This window comes from Ambystoma mexicanum, chromosome 1p, assembly GCF_040938575.1.
Source record: "Ambystoma mexicanum isolate Mex_15411 chromosome 1p, UKY_AmexF1_1, whole genome shotgun sequence".
Lineage (NCBI taxonomy): Eukaryota > Metazoa > Chordata > Amphibia > Caudata > Ambystomatidae > Ambystoma > Ambystoma mexicanum.
Window position 1 is genome coordinate 543930807 of NC_090921.1, and position 27386 is coordinate 543958192.

A 27386-nucleotide genomic window follows, 5' to 3' on the forward strand; every position below is an offset into this window, starting at 1 on the left:
ACCTTGACTACAATAAAGATATGTCATTGGAGTCAAATGCAGCTACCAGTTCCATGTATGCCACACATAGTGGCTCCTTTTTTAATAAACAGAGATTTTGCAGCTGTAAGGAACTCATGGTGGCAACAATAAAGACAGACACAAGTGATCACAGTTCAAGGGTGTGCTTAATCTAAACCTAAAGCAAGCTACGACCATCAAATAATAATAAGGCAGTCCTCATGGCGTCTTGGCAAATAAAAAGGGGCAAAACTAAAAAAGAAAACGATTGCCAATCCTTATAACTAAACACAAAAAAAGAGTGTGGGATAGGGTTCACAAAAAAGAAAGTAGTGTTCATGAATGATACGTTAGGATGTGATAGCCGGGGGTCTCCCTTCCCCACGTTTTGAGCACGGGACAAGGCAGGACTCCGGAGCCTCGCACAGTTCCATTCTCAGGTATCAGGACCTCCGGTGGTTAAGTAGTAATTTCTCTCTAACACCTGTCGAGGAGACTACATCCTTGCATCACAACGCTCAGATTAATTCTTAGCTCAGCATGCCCTGACCCCCAGGTAACCCTCTCTCTGTGTTCTCTCAGTTAGCCCTGGCGTTCATTTGTTCGCCTTTCTTGCTAACTCTGTGTTTTTCTGTGTTGCCGCTCCACGGTTTCCTTGTGTTCCTGTTTCTGCCGTTTTCTGTTCTTGTCCGTTCTATTTTGCCCTGTGGATCAATATCCCTCAGTCCCAGCCCCTGTGTTTCATTTTGTTTTTGTTCGACTTCCTACTATGTTTGAACCTTATTGGTTTGTCCATGCTACATTCTCCTCTGTGTGAACAACCTGCTCTGCAAGTTGATCATTCCATGCCCTACACTTCTGTCGTCTTGGATTTCTCTTTGCTTCTGATAACCAAGCTATCCTGGAATGTAATGAGCACAAGCCTAGATGTATTCCTGGACAAAAATCCAGACAGCCTGTACCAGCCTTGGATATGCTCAGCGTAAACAAGGACCTCAGGTTTTTCCCTCAGTCGGAGGGTTTTTCCTGAACACATTTGACAATCTCTCCCAGGGTTATTCTGCCGGTGCTCTGACTACACATGCAGGTTGGCTTCAGGAGAGGCTTGCCCCTATATACAGGATTCCAGATCAAAGAGAAGATCCCGAAAGGCCCTGTCTCCTGCTCCTTCCTTACGGCAGAAACCACAGGTGAGCCATTTAGTTGACGAATCTGACAGTGCGTTCACATCATCGAAGCGACTGGTTGTTTATGTGTAAGGGACATGTTGCAGGAGATAGCTTTGAGTACCTTCAGGTTAGACAGTTGGGATCTAGTGCATCGCTCATCTCCCTGAATCGCAGATTTATTAATCTCCATGAGGGAGGTGGGAATGGCCATAAACCAACTTAAGGTAAATAAAAGTCCAGGCCCAGATAGGATTCCTTCTGATAGGTTTAAACATTTACCCAAAATGTGGACAACTCCTTTTTATAATGTTTTGAATGTCATGGTTAAAATAGATAGGCATGCAGAGTTCTGGAAAAAGGCAATTATATTCCCAATTTTTAAGAAAGGGGATCACACAACTCTAACTTGCTATAATCCTATATCCCTTGTAGCTCCTTAAAGTCATTTGGGAAAATCATCTTGAATAAGATCAAAGAATGGGGTTTCTTGAATATTTGTCTATCTTTAATTCAGTTGGGATTCCAGGAAGGCCTGGGTGCCTCCCATCAAGCTTAAAATGTGCACTTATTGGCTTTGTGAGAAACCTGAAGGTGTCTCACTTACTAGTCCCTGGGGATCTGTCATCCCGGTGGCCAGGACATGGCCATCGCTATTGGATCCAGTTCCTGGGGGTGGACCAGTCAGGGAGGATCACCTGGATTAGGGGTCTTTGGGGAGTGGAAGTGGGACGCTGATGGGTGAGACATGGTACCCCTTCCCTGTAACACCTTTTCCCCACCCTACCCCATAGGATATCTAGGAACTCTACCCCCACCCCCTTTTCCAACACAAACACCTTCCGACACTGTGACAAACAATGGACTATCACCAGAGCCGTCCGTTTACCTGACATGTCCCAACACAAGGGTCAGGCAAAGTCAGGAAATTGACAACAACTACACACACCTGGCAGCCCTTTCTCTTTCCCATTGGGATAAAAGGCGAAGCACGAAAGCACACTTCGAGCAAGGCGGAGAAAGGCGGCGAGAACTGAAGCGGTAACAAGGAGAGAAGCAAACTTGGCCTTTCCGACGCAGACATGCAAAGCCTCCGTGGAAGGAATCATAAGACCGCAAACAATAACCACTGTGTGTTGCAGCATGTCAACGGTACACGGAGCACACCTACACTGATAATCAGGACAGAAGGAGATGTTTGCTACCGTGGTACCATCCTTGACTTCAGATACAAGGAAAGCCAAGTGGTTCATCACAGCCGGTGAGTTGAGGGGAGAACCAAAAAGAGACCGAACTGTGTTGATTGAAAGTGGCAAAAGACAAGTTAAAAGAAATTCAAAGGACAGTTAACGTCTTAAGGGAAAACCAGCTTCAGAAAGGTCTGTGACCTCACATGGGTGTTCATTTGAGAGACTCTGGTTGTTGACTCCCCGTTTTGTTGAAACTACCGTTACTAGAAGGTCCTAGGAGAGCTGCAAGAAAGGAGTGAAAGTGGCCTTACAGGGGTCTAGCAAAATCCCCTCTACAGTCGAAAGTCTTTGACTGGCACGTAATTGGAAAGCTAAGGGAAATGTATTCCGCATAGTATGATAAGAGAAAGAACTGTGAGATTGACAAGAGTGAGCTGATCGAGGGATGCTGATAAAAAGAGGCAAAGCATGATGCCGCAAAAAACATTGTGTTGACAAAGAGTGAACCCGACAGAGGGATGTCCACAGCGAACTGTTTAAAAAGACATTAGACCTCATTACGACCCCTGCGCTAAACCATGGTGCTATTAGCACCATGGTCCATGCAATGATCCGCCATGGTGAATGGCGGAATTACCGCCCCATTCTAAGGTTGGCGGGGCGGTAATTCCCCATTCACCATGGGCCCTTCCCCATTCCCATTTTTGCCCCACAGGGCTCAATGGGGAAGGCGCTAAGTACGGTGCTGCAAATTGCAGCACCGTACTTAGCGCCTTCCTCTGCTAAAAGCAGACATTAAGGTCGGGTCCCGCAAAGGGAACTCGTAATGAGGCGTTAAGGGTTTAACGGCGCCGACACCTTTTACGGCGCCGTTAAACCCTTAACACCAGGGTCGTAATGAGGCCCATTAAGACTTGTTAATGCGAAAGGTGAAATTGATTTGGACACCAAGCCATAGTAAATCTGACAGAGGGAGGCTAACGTTCAAGAAGGGGCTGAGCCCGGAAGAGGGGGATCCAAGCGTGAAAAACTGTCACCCAAAGATTTGTGAATGCAAAAGGAGAAAGCATGTGAATGAGAGCCGTAGTGAACCCGACAGTGGGAGGCTGCTATTCGAGAGGGGTCTGACCCGGGAAGAGGGGGATCCAGGGGTGAAAAGCTATCACCCACCAACACGTGAATGTAATAGACACCAAAACCTTTAAAATACAATCCATGGTGAACCCGATGGAGGGAGGCTAATATTCTAGAGGGGTCTGAGCCTGGAAGAGGGGGGCCCAGGGGTGAAGAATCATCACCCCAAGTACAATCAAAAAGGAACTTTTGTTTGTTTGAACATATCAGGCCCTTGGAAGTAAGAAACTTAACCACTGAAGGTCCTGACATCGCTAGGGACATTTGTGGATTTGAGCCCGGGAGAGGGGGATCCACGGGTAAAAAGTCATCATCCAATGTAATTACGAAAAGGAACTTTTTGTTTATTATTTTGAACGTATCAGGTCCTCAGAGGCAAGAGACTTTTTGTAGAAGGCTAACTGAGAGAACACAGAGAGAGGGTTACCTGGGGGTCAGGGCATGCTGAGCTAAGAATTAATCCGAACGTTGTGATGCAAGGATGCAGTCTCCTCGACAGGTATTAGAGAGAAATCACTACTTAACCACCGGAGGTCCTGATACCTGAGAACGGAACTGTGCGAGGCTCCGGAGTCCTGCCTTGTCCCGTGCTCAAAACGTGGGGAAGGGAGACCCCCGGCTATCACATCCTAATTTATGATTCATGAACACTACTTTCTTTCTTGTGAACCCTTTCCCATACTCTTTTTTTGTGTTTAGTTGAAAGGGTTGGCAATCGTTTTTTTTGTTTAGTATTGCCCCTTTTTATTTTCCAAGACGCCACGAGGACTGCCTTATTATTATTTGATGGTCGTAGCTTGCTTTAGGTTTAGATTAAGCACACCCTTAAACTGTGATCACTTGTATCTGTCTTTATTGTTGCCACCATGAGTTCCTTACAGCTGCAAAATCTCTGTTTATTAAAAAAGGAGCCACTATGTGTGGCATACATAGAACTGGTAGCTGCATTTGACTCCACTGACAGATCTTTACTGTAGTCAAGGTTGTGTGAGCTAGGACTCCCAAATGACTTTTTATTGAACATCTTAAATTCCATTCCGAAAACACAGCAAGAGTTTGGTATAAAGTAAATGGTACCATGTCGGATCTGTTTTTAGTCACACATCGGGTCCGACAAGGCTGTATCCTAGCCCCCGCACTTTTTAATCTTTTTACAGTGGTATCCATCATGTTGCGAAACAGGTGTGCAGGATGCAGCAAACCGTTGACAGTATGCATCGAAATTTAAAGCTTATCCTGTTAAACCGAATCAAAGGAGCGGGTTTATTTGGAGTTGATGTTTGGGGATGGTGTAATGGGGATATGGTTGAACGACTGGAAAATAGATGGTGTAAGAGACTACTGGTGCACGAGAATCCTCTCCTAAATGGGTTTACCATCAGGAATTGGGGTTGAACTTTATTGTTGATCATTTTAATCTAGCACCCATTTCTTTGTGTTTAAACTTAATCTCCAATAAAGAGGCAGTTTTAATCCAAATGATTCTGAATGATGTTATGAAGAGTGAAATGATTATGGATTACTTGTTTTGCGAAGGTAACAAAAGAGCTACTTAGAGTTAATGTAGCCTATGATTTAAATGAATTTGTTTTACCGATTCTCCTTTCCCGCAGCATGCAATGAAGATTAGTCACTACTTGGCTCAAACAAAACTTTATACAAAGAATTGGGTGAGAACGAATAAATAGCTAAACGGGTTCACACTACTCAGTGTAATCTAAAACCTTACCGATATGGTCTCATCTTTTAAACTTGAATTCATCATTCAGGCCTTGAAAAAGGGAAGGACGTGGATATATTTTTTCCTAACTGGCTAAATCAAACCGACACATGGGCCTCGTAACACTGTTGGTGCGCCTGATATCCCGGTGCCACCGGGACATTACAAGTCCAAGCGGCCTGGGATATCAGGCGACGGAAAGTGTTAGTCCCCATTTCCGTGGAGAGGACTCCACGGGAATGGGGACATGGAAGCACCAGCACCGTTGCTAACTGTGCCGGTGCTTCTGTGAAAACCATGTCTGCAGGCCCTGCAGGTCAGACAGGCAGAGGTGTAGTCTGACGGTCCAGAAAGGGTGCCGGAACGTTGCTACTGGCACCCTTATTTACAGACCGCCAGACTTAGAATGAGGCCCATTGGAGCACCGGCACCTGCAGGCATGGGTTTTCACAGAAGCACTGGAACCGTTAGCAACTGTGTCGGTGCTTCCGTGTCCCCATTCCCGTGGTGTCCTATTGGACGTCACGGGAATAGGGACTTACACTATCTGCCACCTGATATCCCGGACGACCGGGATGTCCCGGTGGCAACGGCATATCTGGCAGCTGAAACGGTGTTACGAGTTTGGCACAACCTGCCGGTAGCACAGGTGGGTTACTGCCAGACTTGTAATGAGGCCAATTAATTGACTCTGACTTTTTCTGCCAATTATACAAAGACCTAAGATAGTTGTATCTGAAACCCTTATTACTACGGCATTGTCAACAAGCTTAGTACATCCTTTTAAGTATATCCTTAATTGAAACGCTGTGCGTGGTCTTTAAAACATTATGTTGAAAGGGAAATTTTTAATAGCAGAGTTTTAATTAAGTAATTGTATAATCATGTAAAAGGGAAGGATACATTTTATAAGAGTTTTAATATACTAGTATGAATTGTTCGATGTGCTGTTTTTATTGGGATAATTGGTAGTAATGCTTTTATTCTGTAGAATTGTATGGAATATTTATTTGTACTGAACTTTAATGGAAATTGTTTTTCTGAATAAAGATTAACTGACTGACATTGGATGCTGCATAGTTCGATTATAAAGTCTGCTAAGAGGACTCTCAAGGATTTTGAGATATTAGTCACTAAATAGGATTCCAAAAAAGGGATAACAACCAAGATTCATAAAATGTTGGCAGGTGATGCCTCCCCTGGGTTTGATAAGCGTAGGCAAAAATGGAAAACGGACATAAACACCACAATCTCTGATGAGGCTTGGAATTAAGCTTGAGCTTGGTGGGTAAGCATGTAATGAGTGTGCAGCTAATGGATATCTAATATGAGGTTCTATACCAATGGCAACACATGCCAATTAGAATGCATGCTATGGATAAAAACAGACCAGACAACTGTTGGACAGAATGTGGACATAAAGGCATTTATACGCACATTCTCACAATTAAGGGATGTCTGGCTCAAGGTTAGATCTATGATCACTGCAATTATAAGGATATCCATCCCAGACGGTCCTCTACTTCTGGTGTTGGGAATTGTGGAAAAATAGCGGGAGATCACTATATTGAAATTACTTTATACCCTATTACTGGCAGTTTTATGGTGCATATTTAAAGAATTAGGTAAGAGAGATCTACCTACCATAGACATGTGGATAGCAAAATGTTGACATATTCTACAAATGGAAAAGATCTCCGAAATTATAAAAGGGACCAACACCAAACTTTGTAAAGTGTGTGGTGTATTGTTATTATCTGTATCAGCTGACAGCTTGAGGCCCTGGGCTTTGAACACTGACTCTGCAAAAAAATGGAGGTAAACATGACACATGATTTCTGGCATAGCTACAAATGTAAGCAGGTGAAAATACATATTTAGAAATACATTGAATTGGTTATGATGAACAAGGGATAAGGTACTAGGGGATGGTGTGTACACGGCAACAGGAGGGAGCCAATACGGGGGGTGGTAACGAGAATTGATATTCACTTTGTTCAGTATAATTTGTATTAGATTACGTGTTTCTAGTATATTGACCATTATTGACTGTTCTGATGATAATTATTATGATTATAAAGGCTAAATAAACATAATTTGGAAAACAAATGTTCCCCTACTGCATCTCCCCCTCCCTACATATGCAGTATTTAGTCCCCACTGTGAGACAGGCATGGTATCAAGAGAGACACAGGTTCAAAGATGTTAGTTTAAAAATCTTTATTTACTAAGGTTTGTGGATTGGTGTTATGCCTAGCTGGCCCTAACTCTAAAGGGATAGATCCATTAACTGATGTTGCTAAGGGCCGCCAATGTCTAAGAGTCCAAAACAATAATCTGTCTGTGTCCAAACCTATGCTTGCCCTCACTCGTTACAAAAATGTGTTAGGAAGTCTTCAAAAAGGAAAAATAGTGGTTCAACAAAAAATAGAAAACCAAGGTTGGTTTCAGGTGACTTTCTCACCAGGTGTGGGGTGGTCAGATTCAAAAAAATTAGTTTAATCAACAAAGGGTTGTTCATCAGACCTTGTCCATAGTTCTTGTCACAGTCTTACACTTTCAAATGTCTTAAGTTCCTTGGGATTCCCTTCCCCAAGCTTTAGCTCTTCCAAGTTCCAAACCACAACCAAAAGAAATATACACAATTCATTTCCAAGCTCCACGGGGTTCCTTTCCCCAAGCTTTAACTCCTTTAGCATCAAAGCCAATAAGTATTTCACTTCTCGTGGATTCAAACACAGGTTCAGCTGTCGTAAAATAATAGGTATTCCACTTTGTTAGGCCTCTCAGGGTTTCCCTTTCCCAAGCTTGGGCCCCTCTTGGATTCAAACACAAGTTTAGTTGTCGGAATGTGCCTTTCCTTTTATATTCAGTTATTTCATACAGATTTCACGTGTGGAGTACAATCAGAGACGGAACCAACAGGTTCTTTGCTTCTCCTAGGCGTGACCTCTCTGATCGGTAGCCCCTTTCTTTATTCCTTGCTCTTTCCTTTCAACCTCTCACCTTCAGGTACTTCCTGCACCCGTTTCTTGCTTTCTTTTATTTCTTTTACTTTCTCATGCATTCTTGTACCTTCCTCTGATTTGTTCTATCGGTTTTGTGCCTCTTGCACACTTTCCACACTTTCCTTTCTTCAACGTGCACACTTGCACCCGGTTAATGTGCACACTTGCACCTGGTCGTTTTCTTCCTGTGACTCTGGACACTTTCACACACTTTAAGCTGCTAGCGCCTTTTCCTTAAAGCAGCTATCGTATGCTTCCTTTTGCTTTCTGCTCCGTGCCACTTTATAAACTTTCTCTCGCTTTTCCGTGCAGTGCCGCTTTACAAACTGTATCTTTCTCCCGCTCCACTTCATTGAATCGCACGCTCATGAGTTTCTCTCTCACTAACATGAAACTCAATGGGCAGTGTCACGTTGATGAGCGGTCTCTCTGGATGCAAGGGGTTGAGGTCACGGTCTCACCACCTACCCCTCACACACCGTTGGGACAGCCAGCAGTCCCAATGGAAAAAGCCTTTAGTCGGACACCAACAGCAGGATGCAGGCTGCCTTGCTCCGGCTCCTTGGAAGCACGGCTCTCTAGCCACGCTGCAGCCCCTCACAAACACTGGGCCAGCGTCTCGGCACGTGGTTCTCCTCCAGGCTTCAGGTCCTGCTGCTCTCTGCGCCTTGGCCTCTCTGGTCCGGACAATATCCGCAGCTCGCTCAATCCTCTGTGAAAAACCACACCTTTTATAGTTGAACAGTCAAGTGGAGTCAGGTGTGAGTAGTCATTATCAAATTATTGACCCTGTCTGACTATTAGTGGGAGAACTTGTGTTATTTCTATAGTGGGTTTGCCTTACTTTCCCCATGTTGTTTCTATAGGTAATCTTGACTGATCCTACTTGCATTCTCCTCGTCTCAGTATTTGCTGGGGAGGGGCAGATGGGGTGAGATTGAAAATATCACATGAAGGTTGAGGGGGGGTGGGTTGGGGTATTATTGAAAATGGAGGAATACCATGTCTCCCCTTGGGTATCCTCCTCCCAATCCGTCATGACCCTCCACTCAGGTGATCCTCCCTCGCTTGTCCACCACCAGGGCCGGGATCCAAAAGTAATGGCCCTTCCCTGGCCACCTGAATGGAGTAGGAGGGAGAATACCATCAGGTTTCTCAGACCACGTTCCCATCCTCTTGATTTCCGCTCACTCATTTTATGTCTCCCAGTAGACTAAGCTCTGGATACCCATGGCGCAGGTGCGCAGTGCACCACTCCACGGACAAGCCCCAGCATTCTGCTACTGCTAAGTGGTGATTTAGTGCAGCGTTTTCTAGTCTTCCTGTATTGTTTTATTCAGAAAGATCCTTTAGAATGTTAAACTATCTGCCTTTGGTATTATTAGTTCTGCAAAGAACATATATACATAAGTTGTAGTTGAAGATTTTATGCTCGGAGCCTCTGCTTAGCAGAACGTTTTATAAATTAGACATGATAGTGAATTGAACACCGAGGTTGATGGGGTTAATGGATTTGCAATGTTGTTAGAAGAGAAATTCTCTTTGTATGTGGTCCCCAAAGCTGTACATGTACTCAGAGCCGTACAGTAAAGTACAAACAAAAGAGCACCAAAGCATAAGACAAAATATATCACACCACTTCCCTTTTCCTATTTCCAGCAGTTACCATTGGGTGGTCCCTGCCCCCCACCCCCCTTGCACAAGAGCTATTATCACATATATATCTTTTTTCTAGATGCTCCACCGCTCATGACAGGTAGTATAAACCCCTCCCCCAACTGCTATTGTGGAAATGTTTTCCTGTTCACAGATCCTGGTGAGGTCTCCAGCATTCCAGGAAAAATGAAAATAGCGCTCATCAGAGCCTATTAGCTAGACAGTAGGGCCGTGGCAGGGAAATCTGTCATTTTTGTGTTTATTTTGATTATGTTGTAACTGTTGCACGACAGTGCTCGTATACAGTGTAGGTTAATAACGGAGTTCTGAGTGGAACCGAGTTTAAACACAAAACAGGAGGAAACGATTTTCAGCACACGAGTGTAAATAAAATAAAACAAACAGTTGATGTTTAGAGTAGGAAGAGGACACAATCCATGACATCTTCATCTTCTTCAAAATCTTCTTCCTGTCCTCACTAGTCTGAAGAAGAGATTATACCCATCGAGAAGTACCTGAAGAAGGAATAACTGCTGAAGTTTCTCACCAGGATCTCTGGCAAGATTGTTTTCATCTTGTGCCTGGTCCTGTGCCAGAAGCCAAGCCAGAAGTGCTGCAGTATGTTCAGGGTCCCCTTGGAATCCCGCTCATTTAGGTGGTCATGCTAAAGCTCCTGATTGAAATGCAGAACCCAGAGAGGATGTTGGTTCAAGGTTGATGATGTACATGTACCCCCCACCCCCTCGGGTGGGAGGGCATGGGAGAGAGAAGCATCAGTGGCCAACATGCTATGAGAGTTCACCCCCTATCAACCATGAAGGTCGACCTTAAAATGGCGGCAGAGAAAATTCAAGACCAAGTTGCAAAAAAGGCACACACTGCAATGGGAAGTTTAAAAAAAAAAATCGTTATTGATTTGAACATAATATAAACATCAATGATGTTTCCTTCTTTTCAATATAATATTGAACTACTTATTAATATACAACCCTAGACTTCTCCACTGCACTTAATCTTACAATATTGTATGTCTCACATAACTTTGGAGACTAAGGGCCTCATTACAAGTTCGGTGGTGCAGAAAAGATGAGGTGGTCATTCCGTTACTTTTTGGTGCACCGCCGAACTACAAGTTAAGTCTTGAAGTGGAGGATTTTACTCCGTCATCATGCTGGAGGTAAATCTGCCACTTTACGGCCAAATATAGGCATAATTACCACTTCTAAGGACTCCAAAAATGGGGATTAACACCGCCCTTCCAACACTTGAAATCCTGTGGCAAACGCAGGGGACAAAGTAGCAGTACCGGTAAACGAGTTTGGTGGTAATTTGGTAGATTTACTATTGAATTACCACCAAACTCGTAATGAGGCCCTAAGACTTTATATATCTCTATATTTATTTTTAGTCCTATTGTAATCCCTTCATAGGTAATTTCTAGTTTTACTGTTAATGTTTCCTTTCATGTCCAATATCAAATACAATCATTTATATATTACATTTCAATTATTAAATATGATTTTTGGTGGTTTGTCATCTGAGGGATAAAATAAGTATTGTGCATATTTATTCCAGGTCATTATAATTTCATCAATGTTTATGTCTCCTCTATGTTTACTTTGGTAGCAGTTTTCGGGTTCTGACAATATTAATTTCTTTAGGTTTTCCAGCCATTTGTTTATTTTAGGGCCTTCTGTTTCTTTCCAAGCCAATGCGATTATGTGCTGTGCTAATATGAACACAAAATACATACATTTGTTTTAGGTTCTTTTTCCTTAGGTATTGCCCAAGTAGGCATGTCTCAGGTGTCCATAAAAAATGAATAGTTCCCGTACCCTTCGCTTTCTAGGATATTTCTTTACAGAGCTTTTGCATGTGCATTGTGTTATATCTGTGGGCTGTTCCTGTATGCATATCTGCAGAGTGGTGATGTCAGTGTGGAATGCTAGCATGGAACCCTGTGTGCCTGAGCAGAGTTTTGTGCGAGTGGGATTCTAATCCAGGCAGTTGGTGAATATGTAGCCTAGGTGGTGGGAGCCAGTGGGCTCTCCACAAGTATCTCTCTTGATGTTACCTGATTTAACTTGATGTAACTGAAGCAGTAAACCTGATGAACTATGCCACAGAGCTAGCTTGTTATTAAGGAAGCTGCATCACAATATTGGCGACGAGGATTGGTCTCAGAAGGGGACCCGTGGATAAACTAAGCAGTGAAGCTGAGCGGAGAAGCAGACTGATAGAGAAGCAGGTACCAAGCATCAGACAATGGGAGTATGCGTGACTGCTGCGGGGGTGCAGTCATGAAAGCTATAACTAAAGTAAGGAAGAGGGAGACCCACTGCCCCCCCAACAAAGGAGTCTCACCACCCAGGGAGAGATACGAGGCTGCAGTGAAGCAACAGGGTAGCTGCATAAGGCATAGACTTTGTGCCCCTGCATGATGTTATGTGTTGGTCTAGTTCTTTTGCGGGAGAGCGTCATGACCTTGTCATGACGCCTCTCTAATAAAAGGGGCTCTGCTGGCACGCACAATACAGTGCAGCAGAACCCCAGGAAGCAGCAACTCGTGTCTACGTCTTTGTTTGGGGACTGGGTTTGCCATGTGATCGTGGCCTGTGTCTGCTGCTCTGGCCTGGGTGCCCCAAGGCCGTGGCCGCAGAGGGCTGGAGCCCCCTACCGAGGCATCAGGCCGATGATCCGGACGAGGCAGGGTGACCCCTGCAGCGGGTGAGCTGCGCGAGCGCCGCACCCAAAGGACCCGTGTCGGGTGGTCCCGACACCTGGTGTGACCAGCGGCGGTCCAAAACATTGGCGATGAGGAAGTCTCGCCCCCTCACATGCCCGCGTGGGGGAGCGCCTGAGAGGTTGGTGTTCCTTTGTTTGACTCTCTGAAAAGGGGGCAGAGCCACGAATCCACATGTGCGGTCACAGCCCGTGACCGTGCCCGCTCTGAAAGCGGGGTTGGCAGCATCGCATCTGGCAGTGGCACCGGATGTTTGGTGCCTGTGCTAGTTACCTCCACCCGTTGAAGAGGGTGTCACCATCTATGGCAGCAGCCACAAAACGAAGGAACCGCCGGCAGGACCGCGTGACAAGGCCTGGCCCAGGACAAAGGAAGGGGGTGGAGCCTGCGAAGGGCCGTGCCCACAAGGTAGGATGCGCAAAGGGTGGGGCATTCTGCTCACGCGCCCCCTGCATCGGCGGCGGTCTGCTGACACCCAGGCTCAGCGGTGCACGTCAAACCAATACTTTTGAAAGACAGTGCGGCCAGTGAAGCAGCCCGGAAAAGGGGGGCGTGGCCTCATCACTGCTTGCCACAGACACAGGAAGGAAGGGAATGCAGTGGCTCTCTTGAAGGCCTGTGGGCCCAGCGCTCTGAGACAGTGGGGATCAGCACTGGAAGAGGCAAATGTGATTTCCAACACCCCGGCCGCGTGGTGAAAAAATAACTTTCTGCTGAGGTCGGGGTTATGTCCGATAGGGGCGTGGCCTCCACGCAATAACATACTGCCACATACAAACAAAGGGAGGCGGCCCACAAGTCCAAGCTGCAGCGGGGAACAGAAAGCAGCTAGCTGAGCCCACATGGTCTGGGGTGCATAGGACCCAGCAACACCAGGCTACAGGAAGGAAGACCAGACCCTGCTGCAAGTGGAAGAAGGGTAACCTACAGATGCAGGGATCCGGATGCTCAGCACAACGGGCACCAAAGTAACAATTGGCCCCGTCTGGTGTCTCTGCCGCCATCAACCGACCCGAAGGGTTGTATCCACCATCTCAGATCCAACTGTTCCCCTAGGATTCCCCCGAAGGCAGCGGCTCCTCAAGGAGTGCTTTTGCGCCTGTTAAAGACTAACACAGGGGTCAAGCCACTCGAGGCCCAGCACCCCGCCCAGCATTCACCATGGCGGACAACGACAATGAGGGGAGATGTCGAGGACAGCTCACGCCACTACATCACTTTGACGTGGTGGGTTCGCCTGCCAGCTTGGGACCACGGTGGACAGCCTGGGTGGAGAACCTGGAGTTGTACTTTGAGGCGGTGGAGATCAAGGACACAGCCAAACGCCCAACACTTCTGCACTCCGCCGGGCTGGCTGTCCAGAGGCTGTTCAAGATGTTAAGGCCCGCAAATCAGACCTATGATGCAGCCATTGCAGCCCTGAATGAGTATTTCAGACCCATGGTCAACAGGGACTATGAACGGTTCAGGAAGAGGTGTGCGGGGCAGGAGGAAGGGGAGAGCCTCGACGCCTTTCACGGGAAGCTGCGCGGCATTGCACTGTCTTGTGCCCTGGGAAATTATGAGGAGGACGAGATCAGAGCGCAGATCATCTATGTCTGCAGCTCTTCGAAGCTGCGCAAGCAAGTCCTGAGAGACCCAGAGCTAACCATCGAACAGATCCTAGACCTGGGCCATGCCCAGGAGCTGGCAGAGGTGCGGGCCTCCGGCATGGACTCATCCAGGCAACACCTCAAGTTGGAAGCCCCCATGCAGCGGGTCAAGATTGAGGAGGTGTCCGCTGTCGGCAAGTGGAAAGGGGGAAAACCGATGAGAAGGGGAGACTGGCCAAGGAGAGACCCCCAGGCCACAATAGGCCATCAGTGCGTGTGGGATCTTCCACAATTGCAGGACTGCCCTGCCAAAGGACACATCTGTGGGAGTTGCAGGAAGGTGGATCACTTTGCACGTGTGTGCCTCGCCCCGACACCAGCCATAATGGCAGGGACATCGGGGGGGGGGAGTGAGTCGAAGGGCAGAAGGACCCCCCCAGAGTGGCGGCGGTCCAAGTGGCGGAGGACCAAAGGAGAACGCAGTATGATGTTGGAGAGGAGGAAGATGAAGAAAATGAAGTGGCAACGTATTAGCCCATTCATGGGGCATGGCAGTGCTCTTGAGTGGCAGTCTGGAGGTCCGTCCGTGGCAGGGATGGATGGAAGGTGTTTAGTTTTGTTTAGAGGTGGTGGCGGAATGCAGTTTGTTAGCCCATTGAGGGGCAGGTCTGTACTCTAGGGTGGCAGCCTAGATGTTCATTTGTGGGAGAAATAGACAGGAGTCGTCGTGATATTGTTTTATGGGGTTTACTTAAGTGTGTATTGTATAGGTCTTGTTGTGGCTTTCTGTAGGTAGTTTATTACGCCTGTTTAGGTGCACATGTCCTGTGGTGTGGTTTTAGGGGAGGCATGAGAGTCGTGTGAATGGTGTTTGCTAACCCTTAGTATACTATGTACTATGATGTCTGTGGGTGAGTGTGACTTGCCATTGTTTATTTGCAATGGGGGAAGGTGTGTTGTATCTTGGTGTGAGTGTGATGCTGTATCTTGGTGCGAGTGTGACATTACCGTTGTTCATTGTAACGGGGGGAGGTGTGTTATATCTGTGTTATGTTCCTGTATGCATATCTGCAGAGTGGTGAAGTCAGTGTGGAATGCTAGCGTGGAACTCTGTGTGCCTGAGCAGAGTGTTGTGTGAGTTGGATTCTAATCCAGGCAGTTGGTGAAGATGTAGCCTGGGGGGTGGGAGCCAGTGGGCTCTCCACAAGTATGTCTCTTGATGTTACCTGATTTAACAATGTAATTGAAGCAATAAACCTGATGAACCATATCACAGAGCTGGCTTGTTATTATGGAAGCTGCATCACAACAATTGGGAACATCTAGAATTCAGGAAGTCAATCTGCCCTGTTGTGGTTACATCTTTTATAGCATGGCAATCAATTTGGAGAGAATTTGGATTGCCTGTGTAAGGGAAAAAGAGTAAGCCTCAGACACAGTGGCATGTTAAGTGCTGGTTATAGACTTTTGTTTTCAAAATAATAAGAGGGTTGGGGGAATCCTATCTATCCATAACTCTAAGAGGGATTTCCCTGCCTCAACAAAACTAAGGAAAGTCTGTGTCAGGATGTTAACAAAAAGTTGGTCCTCCATCCTGTGTCCAAACACTACACTGACCCTTACACTGTAAACTCAATATAATGTGCACCAGAGGTTTCATATAAGCTATCACTCGTAGCTTTTCTTCCAAGTTCCAAAACACAAAGAGGTTTAACGTGTAAAAAGGAAAAGAATAACAAAGTTCCACCAGGAAAGGGGGTTTCCCTTCCCCTAGATTTCTTCTGGTAATCAAAAAGTCACTCGGTCATGGCTCACATTCCCTTTCTCAAGCTCTGTATTTCCATTGGGTTAAAAAGGTTCCTCTTGAAACTCCTGGCATACTCTCTTACCAGGATATTTATGACTTCCTCATTTATCCTCCAAAAGGGATATGCTTCCTCCCTTCAATACTTGTTTACAATTTTATGATTCCCAGTTTACTTTGCTTTGCACTCACGGTTTATTCTCCTGCCAGGATATTACTGTTTTATAAGTCCACTTTCCTTTATCCACAATATTATGTTTTCCAATATTGGGTTGCTGACCCCTCTTTACCAAAGTTCGTAACACTCTCTTTCACGTTTTGGGCTATTGCCCACTTTTCACCATTATTCGCATTCACATTAATGTCTCTTTTCACGCAGTGGCTCGCCGACCCTTTCTCAGTATTATTTGCAAAGATACCAATTTCCTCAAAGGCCTCGCTTTGCTTTCTCTGCGCTACTTCGATAACAGAGTATTCACTTTCAGGTGCTCCAGCAACCCATTCAGTTTCCCTGGGCTTACCAGACATCTTTCGTGTCTCTCGCATAGCAAAGGCCTCACTTTGCCTCCCTCACGCTACTTATGTGACACAGCGTTCACTTGCAGGTACTTTGGTAAACCATTCGGCTTCCCTGGGCTTACCGGACGTCTTTCATGTCTCTCACATCTCTTTTTCTCTATTTTCTCTGGTTCGCTGACTCAGTGTGCATCCTGTCCTGTTGCCTCTTCCTGCAGAGTACGGCTCCCACTGCTTTTGGCAATCGATCAGTGGGCTTCTTTCACTCTGCTTTTCCCACAAACCTCTCGTGCCAGCCACAATCATTCTCCTTTAGTTTTGCTCACATTCAGTGTTCTCCTCAGTCACAGCACCTATCACCAACTCAGTTGGTTTCAGCCTCTCTCTCTGATCTGTCAGCTGTGGCAGATTTAAACTTCCCGGCTTTGCTGAACAATTTCCCCAGGGGTCAGAATCAGGGGACTTCTGCCTTTCTCTGGCCACGCAAGAGTGTAAAACTATAATGCAATCGTATAGCCCGGATGGTATGTTGGCCAGAAGCAAATCGCATCATGTGACAAACATTGCAAACCATAAAACCTGAATTTGACCATTGGGAGTCCATTTAGTAATTGCCTACCATTTGCTTTTCTGAACGCTTTTGCAAATATATTCTGTGCTTCTGATCTACCCACGGTGCGAGGCCACAGCTTGAACTTTGAATGCTAACGTAGGCAGGAATGTGAAACCCTGCAGAAATACATTGTTTTTCTTATTCTGTGAAGCCTTGACGCTGTACATAAGCATCGAATAATAAGCAACCCAGGTTCCAGCCTGTCTTGCAAACGCTGTTGTAGAAGGCAGTTAAATAAGAATTATATGCGACTAACAGTGCTTCTCCATGAAAGATGGTATTTTCTCTGCTTCAGAACTGTCTGACCCTTAGCCCATGAGTGCAGCGGATAGAAAACATTAGATGGAATGTCTCCCTGCTAGAACATGATATCCTTCCCCGTGCCAGTGCCCAGTGTTCCCCAAAACAGTAAGCTGTCTCTGCAGCCTCGGCTAGGAATACCAAATGTTTAGACTCAAGATCCGTGCACAACTGTCAATTACTGAACCCTAGCTTGTATGTCATGTATATGGGTGGACCGAATAATACTGTACAATGATGATATATGATATATATGATATATGATATGGCATTTGTAACGCGCCTATACACAAGTGTTTCAAGGCGCGACGAGGCAGGGAGGGGGGAACAAGGGGAAGACAGACAACGATCCTACTAGGCCAGGTGTCATTCAGACCGCGCAAGTGCAGGGGTAGGGGGAAGGGAAAAAGTGCAAGGGGGGGGAGTGCAGTACAAATAAGTAGAATAGAAATAAAATAATAAATAAATAGGGCCAGCTGGTGGCAAGTGCAAGGTAAGTGCAGACAAGTGCGGGGGGGGGCTGTAGGGATACAGAGACAGTCCCGCAGTGCAGGGTTGACAGGGAGGCAGTGCAAGTGAAGAGTGACTGGGGCCCAGGACCGAGGTCGGTGAGAGTGGCCCAGTTGCAGAATCAGTGCAGTTTAGGTGAAGAATTTAGCAGGGGAGAGGGAGAGAGAAAGCAGAAGTGAAGAGGAAGGTTTTGAGGTGCTTCTGGAACCGGAGATGGTTCTCCTCAAGTTTCAGGGAGGCAGGAAGGCTGTTCCAGAGGGAGGCCCCTGCCGCGGAGAGAGATCTACCCCCAGCTCGTTGCTTCGAGAAGCGGCTGACCCTGAGGGAGTTGGAGACGGATGAGCGTAGGGCTCGGGAAGGAAGATATTTAGGAAGAGAGAGTTGAAGGTATTTAGGCCCCAGGCTCCAGAAGGCCTTGTGGACAATGCAGAGGGTTTTGAACTTAATCCTCGTAGCCACTGGGAGCCAGTGTAGAGATTTCAGTCCTGGAGAGATACGGTCCCTGGGCTTGAGGCCAAGGACAAGTCTCGCAGTTCTGTTCTGGATGAGTTGCAGAGGGCGGAGAGTGGAGGCAGGCAGATTAAGATGAAGGCTGTTACAGTAGTCCAGCTTCGAGAGAACCAGGGCTCGGGAGACAGTGAGCTTCTGGGGGAAGGAGAGGAAGGGAAGAATACCTCTGAGGAGGTGCAGCTGGTAATGTGACTTCTTAGAGACGTCAGATATATGAGGAGAGAAGGAGAGTGTGGAGTCGAAGATGACCCCGAGGTTTTTTGCCTTGCAGGTAGGAGCAGGAAGAGGGCCAAGAGAGGCCGGCCAGAGAGCTGCAGGGAAGGAGTGGGTGTGCCGATGAGTAGGATCTCAGTCTTACTAGCATTAAGGCAGAGGTCATTGGCAGCACACCATTCCTGGATAGCAGACAGACAGTCAGAGATGAGGGAGGGAGAGGAGGAGGCCGAGGGTAGCCTGAAAATGAGCTGGGTATCGTCCGCATAGCACTGAAAGTTGGGGCAGAGGGCGGCGATGCGGTGGGCAAGGAGTGCCAGATACTGGTTGAACAGCCAGGGAGAGAGATTAGATCCCTGGGGAACGCCACAGGTGGAGAAAAAGATGTCAGAGAGGAAGGACCCAAGTTGGACCTGGGAGGGTCGATTGGAAAGGAAAGAGGTCAGCCACGCCAGAGCCTGACCAGTGATACCCAGGTTATCACGGAGACGGTTGAGCAGGATGGCATGGTTGACAGTGTCAAAGGCAGAAGAGAGATCGAGCAGAATGAGAACACACGGAGTGTTGGAGTCGAGGTTCAAGAGCAGGTCCTCACGGATGTTCAGGAGAGCAGTTTCCGTGCTTCTGGCCGCTCTGAAGCCAGATTGATGGTCATGGAGACTATCAACAGCTTCAGCATGGAGGCTAAGTTGGGAGATGGCCAGTTTCTCCAGGAGCCTGCCCAGGAAGGGAGTGATGGAGATTGGGCGATAGTTAGCCGGACAAGAGGGGTCGGCAGAGGGTTTCTTAAGGAGAGGGTGCACAAGGGAGTGCTTGAGGGGGGATGGGAAGACTCCACAGGCGAAGGAGTGGTTGCAAAAGTCAGCCAGGGCAGGAGCCATGGAGTCGATGTGGTCCTTGATAGTTTTGGAGGAACAGGGGTGAATCTGTTTAGACGAGACTTTCATAGATCGGACTTGTCTGGAAATCTCGTCAGCAGAAAAAAGGGGAAAGGCAGAGAAGGAGGGAGGAGGGGTGGCTGCAGAAGGGCCAGAGGAAGAGCAGGGAAGAGAGGGGGGGAGGTGATAGGAGGAGAGTGAGGACAGGATGTCCTGAGTTTTAGAGATGAAGTGGGAGGCCAGTGCAGTGCAGAGGGCCTGGGAAGGGACAGGAGAGGTAGAGACTGCAGCAGGGTTGGCAAGCTCCTTGCAGATTTTAAAGAGTTCAGCCGAGTTGTTAGATGCCGCAGAGATGCGGGCTTGGATAAGGGCTCTCTTCTTGGTGAGAACAGAGAGACGGTATTCCCTTTGGAGCAGGCGGCAGGCCAGTTTGTCAGAGGATGAACATGAAGCACGCCATTTCCTCTCTGCCACCCTGCACTTGCGTTTTAGGGTGACGAGATCCGAATCATACCAGGAGTTACATTTGGCTTTGGGCTTCAGGCGAATTTTCATGACAGGGGCAAGGATGTCAAGAGTATCAGATATAGCATGTATATATATTACTGCTTTACCGATGCTCTCTCTCTCTCTCGCCTCTCACAGTGTCTGTGAACACACGTTGTGAGGTGTTGAGATCCGGTCGGCCGACTGAGATACTCTGAAAATAAACCAGACTTGTTTGGGAAACGAACCTCACGATTGGCGTGTCATTAGTATATGGTTATTGTGCCTTTATTCCATATATGGTCTTACAAGAGGAGCTTCCCTCCAGAGGATTAGTGGCGATCCTTTTAGATTCCTCACACCTGCTAGGAGTCAAATATGTTATATGAAGCAAGTTTAATTGTAAAAGCTTAAATAAAGCCTCGTTTTATGGTCTTTCCATCAAATTATTTGCTTCGAGGGACATTTCCAGCACATTTTTTACAACTAAAAAATGTACATCGAATGCATTTTGTTTCTTTTTTTGGAGGGGGTTCCCCCCCCCGTTTTTTAGCCTTTAAAACCCCACAACAAAAATTAACCCTTTACCCCCCATAAACATGCATTCAATGCATATTTTATCATTGCAAACCCCTCAGTGCAAATGCATTTGATGGAAAGGTATTCAATGCAAAGTCCAGATGCCGCCTTTGAGCATATAATAGTGTTCGCTTTCATCTCTCTTCATCCAAGCTTTTTCCAAGATCACGTTCCATTTCACTTTTGATTTTAATTTTCGACAAGTGTGTCAACTTAAGGCATTTATTATGAATCTGAGACACCAGTCTCCTCCATTCTGCTATTTGGTATCACATTTTCATAATTTCATCTGGGTCTGGTTCCATGCGCAGTGTGTTTCAGCATTTCCTGGCCTTCTTTGTCAATGATGCTTATACTAGAAATTGACCCACTGGAACGTAGTTTCTGGTTTTTAGCATCTCAAATGGTATGAATTTACCGTTCGCAAAAAAGGTCCCCACAAGTGGCCAGTTTAAACTATTATTTTGTGTGTCAATGTTATTTTTGTGATTTAAGCTAGTTTGAACCTTAGTGGAATATTGGGAGGGTATGGCATTTGAAGGTCTGTCTTTCTATTAAATTTGTTCCATAACTTCTTGCCCAGTGTTAGTAAAGTCAGGGGGTTCTTAATTTGTTCAAGATATGTCCACAGAGCCTCCTTCATTACAAATGGATCAATGGATTTTTGTAGTAGACTTGTTTCTAGTTTGCCTTTATCCAAAAAGCACCGTGCCACAAATTGGATTTGTGCTGCCAAATAGTATAGTTGAAAATCTGTGATCTATATTCACCATTTGTCATATGGTCGGCAAAGTGTGTTTAAGGCTATTTTCTGCCTACTTGATACCCGCATTAGCTCTGTTGTTTGGGATTTTAGTAAGTTAAAAAAGTATCCAGGGACCTCTATGGAATATTGACAAAGAACTATAACAATCCTCTTGTTCAACGCTGCTTTCACCATAAATGATAGGTAATTTTGTAGATGGAGGGTATGATAGAGGTAATTTAATAGAGGGGGTATCATTCTGTGTTGATCTGTATACATTGTGTTCTTGAACATTTAAACTCCTAGATATTTCAATGAATTCATAGCCCATAACAAAGGAAATCGCACCGAATTTTGGTTTGCTAAGGATGTCAGAGGGAATAAGCATGATTTATACCAATAAATAGCTAAAGGATATTTGGCGTTGTTCTCAAAAACCTCCATGACATACTGCAGGTTAATATCAGGTTTCCTAGTATACAGTAGTACATCATCTGCATGTATAGAATCAAAGGCCCTCATTACGACCCTGGCAGTAATTTGCGGACATTACCAGCATGGCGCAATCAACGTGTCCATGCTGGCCATATAGTGCTAAAAGCGGCACATTATGACCTCTCGGGCACGAGCATTGCGCCATGCCAGTAATGTAACAACCGCCATGGTGGTAAAGCACTACAAATGCCACTTTCCGGCATTTTATGCCGTGCAAATAGCGCGTCCGCCACCTCAGCCATCAATATCAACGATCACCGCCATTAGCGGTGACCGCAAATAAGTGGATCCAGAAGTTGCGTCAACGCACAGGAACGGGAAAGAGCACGGCGGCCATCTTAAAAAACACAATCCATTGCCATCCGCCGCAACCAGTGGACACCTGACCCCCACAACCTCGGCGAACCTTCATCTACCTCAATCCTTCACCACAATGCCAAAAGTTGTTAAAAAAAGTGGAGAGCGGTTGTGACACGAGCATATTGTGTAGCATTACACATGCCATGACGATCTTTGCCACCTTCTCATGGCGGTACAGGAGTGCCCCACCAGACCTGCTGAGGCAGCGAAACCGTGCCTTCAAGAGGCCAAATGTCTGCTCAATCACCACACGGGTTCGTGTATGTGCACAATTAAAGTCCTCCTCGTGCCGGTTCTGTGGGTTCCGGACTGGGGTAAGGAGCTACCTCTTCAAGGGATAGCGTCCATCACCTGTATGTGGGCAACAATGTATGTCAGTCATGACATCAGATTTCAAATCATGATGGGACACCATGGCATGCATTCATCTCTTACTTTGAACCCCATTTCCATGCACGAATGGAGTCACACGATATGACTGCTATATGTGTATTCCTCTTATGGACTGTTTTGCATGCCTTCAACCACTGTATGCAGGTGGGGTCCAGTAGTTTATGAGGGCCCATTCATTGTGTTAATACATAGCGGTTATTTTGGTGATCTGGCCGATGTCCATGTGTTATCAATGCTCTCATCATGGCACCATTGCTGTCAGCCTCATTATTACCTCACTGAGCACTTCAAATGTTGTTATGCAATTCATTTGGGCCTCTGTGCCTATGTATTGGTGTTTTGATGTTCATGTCCGTCATGTGGCTCCTTTGTGCGCAGTTATGGTGGACTGCCCTTCCAGTTGATGGTGTTTGGTGCTGTGTATTAGCTGAAGTCATTGCATGTAGGTGCATTTCTTTGAGGTGGATGTGGTCTGATTTTGTACAGTGCACATGCATTTGGTTGGGTCATGGTTGGGACACATCTGCATTCACATGGTGGGGCTGCCTACATCTGGCATTATGTGGTCAGGTGTCAGCTGAAGTCTGGATTGCTTTAGGGTATAAGCTGGCTCCATTACCTCTGCTACTTGCAGCCAGAGGAAGTATGCAGCCCCCCCCCCGTCAGCCAGATGAAGTATGCATTCTTTCCCTCCCTGTCAGCCAGATGAAATATGCATCCACCCCCCCACACCTGTCAGCAAGGTAAAGCATGCATTGGTACGTCAATCACCTATCCACTTCACAATTCCATGGCCATGACATGAGACTCACCAAGTAGCCAGGATCTCGGCCCTGCATGTTGCTCCATGTAGCGTGGTATTGTGGAGTTCCGCAGGACCATTGAATCATGGGTTGATCCGGGGTATCGGGCACAACAATGTGTGATGATCCTGTTTGAGTCACATACCATTTGTACGTTAATCGAGTGGTATTGCTTACGGTTGCGGTACGCTACCTCCATGGCATGTGGGACCACCAATTCCACATGGGTGCAGTCGATGCCACCAATGCAACCAGGTATGCCGGCCAGTGCATGGAAACCCACTTTGGTGTTTGCCATCTCCTGGGCAGTCCTGTGTGCTTGAGGAGGGCATTGAGCACTTGGTTCAGCGTACGTGAGAATAATGGTTGTGAAATGCCATGCAAGTGCCCCACTGTGTGCTCGTAGGTGCCTGTGGCCAGGAAGTGGAACACGGACACTACCTTCAGTAAGGGGGGGATGCCGGACGATGTCGTTGTGTATCATGTCCACGATGGTGGTGATGGTGTCCCGGTCCAAACCGTACAGGGTGTGGATCTGCTCAGCAGTGAGGTTGAATGGGCTGGCTCTGATGCGTGGGATTGGGGGCTGCCTGAGTGGTGGCACTGGCTGTGCTGGTGGGGCTTGCTGGCCCTGCCTTGCCCTCCTTCTCCTCATGTGTCTCCTGTGTGCTGGCTGTTGTTGTTGTAGTTGTTGTTGCTGTAGCGCTTCCATTGCAATCAGGTCCTCCAGCCCCAACATTGCTAGTCGTATTGGAATCATTGTGGAGTGTGGGGTGGGGTGTGCTCCTTTTGTACTTGGCCAGTCTGTATTGCCTCCACCTGTGCTGATTGTGTGCACCTGTGACAGCTGGGAACACTGCACATGGCCATTTACGGGTGGTCCGTGATGGCGGTATTAGCACCATGGCGGTAAGGTACTTTATGGCCTTCGCAAGGGTGTTAAGAGCATGTCCGCTTGACTCGTGATGTTCCCCAATTTGCACCCTGCCGCTATTTCCGGCATGGGGGGTCGCGTGCCCACGCCCTTGGTGCTGTTAGCGACACTGTTAACTACGGTGCCGCTAATTGCACTTCCTCGGATCATAATAGGACCTAGCGATAAGCGATGCGGTAATCCTTTACCAGCATCGTTTTTCACTTACCACCAGGGTCATAATGCGGGCCAAAGTGTCTTGTACCGCAGATTAATATTCCCATATCATCAAATTCTTTTCTGACAAAAACTGCCAATAGTTTGAGCGCAATTACAAACAGCATCGGGGACAATGGGCATCCCTGTTCCTCTAGGTAACCCGGCAGCACACGGGACGAGAGGCGGAGAAGCTGCAACATCAGGAGCAGGAAACGGAGAGAAGCCAAGTCGAGACTCGCAAGTGAGCCGGGAGAAGCAGAACCAGCATTGTGGAATGCTGCAGACACGAAGCTGCAGAACCGTGAGGACAGTGATTACCAGTACTACAGGGAAGGCAGCGTGGTGAAATAAAGTCCTTTAGAAGGGAATCCGAGGCTGTGGAAAGGTGGTGCAAAGTAGCGAGAACCAAAGGAGGTTTTCCAGTGCACGCCGAAGCTGACAGACACGTGACTGGAAGCCGGTGAGTCTGCCCCAAAGGCAAGGAGACCCTGAGGTGCGTCAATTGTACAAAAGAAGAGTCAAGTTTGTGATGAACATTGTCAACAGGCAAACAAATCTTGCTAAGAGTCAAGCAAGGATTTCCAGATATCAATAAATATTACTGAAAGAAATGAATTATTGAGAAATGGAAACCTGTATGCAAGAGTAAAGTACAAGGAAACCTGGAAAATGGCGCTAGATGCTTTGGTCAAGTGAATTGTAACAGTGACTAAGTTTCCTAGCAGGAGAGTGTACTGGGAAGCTTATGATGGCATGTGCAAAAGAAATATATAACAAACTAAATTTCCTAGCAGGAGAGTATACTGAGAAGCCTAAGATTGTTTTTGCAAGCAAAGCTAGCTACTAAACAAGTGAATTGATACAAAGCAAGCAATAATAAAGCATCAATGGCATGTGCTGAAACTGTGTCATGAATCAAACAAAAGTAAGGTCTGTCAGTTGCATGACCTGTAATGGGTGGACCGTGTGGTCTGAGAGCTGCGCCTAGACCGAGTAAACCCACCTAAGTAAAGCCACTTTGTGAATGAACCGAGGAAAACTGAAATTGAGGAACTGAACTCTATTGAATGATAACCAAACCTGAAGAGCTGGGAAGTATCTCACGGAATTAAGTCATTTTGGAACATTTAGAGACTTGAAACCTTGAGGAAGGTATTTTCCCCATATACACATATAAACCGCCCCCAAGATGTTACATTTTGTGAATACCTGGAACCTTACACATACAACATATCCTTGACTCTAGTGGTATCGATGAAAACTCACGCTTTAACGTAAAGAGGGGTGGCTGATTTATTCGCAGTCTCAATATTATGTCATGTACTGCAGGGCTGGCGCTCTGTCACAGGTAGATTTGGTTTTTCAAACATTAGAGGTTGTAAGGAAATGCTTGGTAGCATCAATGAAGACCGACACAAATGAGACACAGTTCAAGGGTGTTTATTGAACTTTAATGGGTTGGTTGAACGCCTATCTAAGCCTAAATCTAAGGATGGGAGCAAGCTACGAGCATCAAATAATAATAATGCATTCCTAGTGGAGTCTCTGTCAAAATAAATGGGCCTATGCTAATAAATCTATTGCCAATCCACACTTCTAAATACAAAAAGGTGTGGGACAAAAATTTATGCAAACAGAAAAGTGTTCTGGAAATAATATGTCAGGATGATTGAGCAGTTGGCTTCCCTTCCCATGTTTTCAGGACTGGGAAAGGCGGCATGTTCGAGCTTCGCACACACTCTGGCTTCTCTGCCACGAGGATACAGTTCAAAGCATAGGTATCAAAGCCTTCTGCCAAAGCCTCCAAAGTTCCTTTCTTATCAGGATTTTCTCACTTCCAGTATTCATCATGGGTCTCTCTCCTTCAGACTCGACCATGGATCTCCCTCTTTCAGCTTGGACCCCTTTTGCACAATGTTCACAATTGTTCTCCCTCGTTCGGGCTCGGACCATGGATGTCCCTTGTTTGGGCTTGGACCCCTTTAGCACAAGTACCGTCTGTCAAACCCTTTAAAAAAATCCCAGGTTCCTTCCACCTGAGATGCAAGGTTCACCATCTCGATTTGTTCAAGGGTTCCCTCCTTTCCTTTGGTCAATGAAAGAATTCCATATAACCCACACTTGCTGGATGAGGGGGGGTTTTGGTCTGAGACATTCGAGAACGCAGGGTATCTAACTTCCTCCTCCTGCGCGACCACTCAGACGCTCTACCCGGTCACCTCATTCCCCCTTTGTTCTGCTTTCATCCTCTTCTGGTGCCTCTTGCACCCTCTTTTCACTTGTTCAGGCCACATGCCGTCTCCTTACTTTCTTTAAACTTTTGCTTGGGTTAGCACGGCCACTTTCCCGCTTTACTTTCTCATTTTTCCCTTTCTCCAGGGTTTCACCGACCCTTTTAGCCGTCTTCTTTTGCAGCTGGCGATTCATGTGTGCTAACATGGGTTTCTCATAACTCTTCTTGCCGGCTTGCATTCAATGCGTTTCTACTCTCACTGCCTTTCAGGGGCCTTTCATTTCCTGCTTTCTTTCTCAAATTCAAAGTTAAGGGTTGCCGCTCCAGCCACACACACGCTCGCCAGGATTTCCGCTCTCTTGCCATGAGACTCACCTGGTTAGCGCTGCTCTGGAGAGCAACTCTTCTGGAGCTCTCTGGGTCGAGGTCAGGGTCTTCCCACATGCCTCTGAGGCACCTGGGCTTCCCTTTATATGCCCTGGGTAAACGAGCACTTCTGTGGACAGAGTCAGCAGGATATGATTTGCCCTCTCTGGCCCTTGGAAGGCAGAGTTCCTGAGACCTGCTTCAGCCTTTCAACAACACAGGATCAGCGTCTTGGCCCTCA